Consider the following 1,114-nt stretch of genomic DNA (forward strand, 5'->3'; position numbering starts at 1 on the left):
TTGCGTTTCCTGCATGTTTACCTAATAAATGACGAATTATGACGATTTCAAGCGGTAACAAATCATGACCATTTTAGTGTCATCATCTCCCGGACTATATAGGCCTATTCCACTAATACATCTTGCCGTGTTCAACTTGCTACATGCCGATGCCACGTACTATATGGATAATAAAAAAGTCCAGAGACATTCCGATAAAGAAATAAATATGAAACAGAGTTTCATATAATATCTCTTACTGTCCGGGTATGTTCTCAGTGAAGATAATTTTAAAGAAGATGCCTTAGATCGGCGTCAAATTGCAATAAAAGGCCAGCAATAGCAAGGTGACCATTTTTGCACGCGATTGTGAAGACCGTGTAAGATTCTTGTTTCTCCTCTTTTAGCATCTGATTGTGAGCGTGAAGATTCGCCCCAGATTCCAGTAAATATCGAACAAGATCTAACCTAGATGATCAAACGAGATTTAGCATATGGAACAAATTGATGCACTGCATGTATTATTTTCAACTTGTCGACAATTTGCTGTCATTGGAATCTAATGTGAAACTGAGTTAGCATCAGGAGGGCAAATAAACTTCATGAGTTTATGAAATTGTAAGAGTATGCATTGAGAAATGATAAACTCGTCACGTTGACAGCAAACTGACGGCACGCCATGAACTCTCATTTATATAACATCATCATATAGCATCATAACGACAAAATAACGACACTTAAGATATCAAATGTTGTACACAAGAAGCAGAAAATTTGTTGAATATCGATGAACTGTCTAAATTGTACTTTGATATCGATAACTAGCTAACATCATAAGATTATTCTTCACGGGTAACAGTTTGGCGGCAAAGAGTCAGAATACATTATTTCCTTTTTGAAAATATAATATAAATGCCAGTTCAAAGTGAACATACATAAATAGTATATAATAGTATAACATACATAAGTGTATATTATCTAAATTTATACAATATATTATCATGAAAAGTAACTCATATGTTATTGAAGGTACGAGTTCAAAACGAACATACATACCTACAAGTAAAACAGACTATAATTTCATTCTAGAAAATAAGTGCGATATGTTATTCTTAGTGCACAAGATATAAAAGTC

This window comes from Trachymyrmex cornetzi, unplaced genomic scaffold (assembly GCF_001594075.2).
Source record: "Trachymyrmex cornetzi isolate Tcor2-1 unplaced genomic scaffold, Tcor1.1 scaffold1162, whole genome shotgun sequence".
NCBI lineage: Eukaryota > Metazoa > Arthropoda > Insecta > Hymenoptera > Formicidae > Trachymyrmex > Trachymyrmex cornetzi.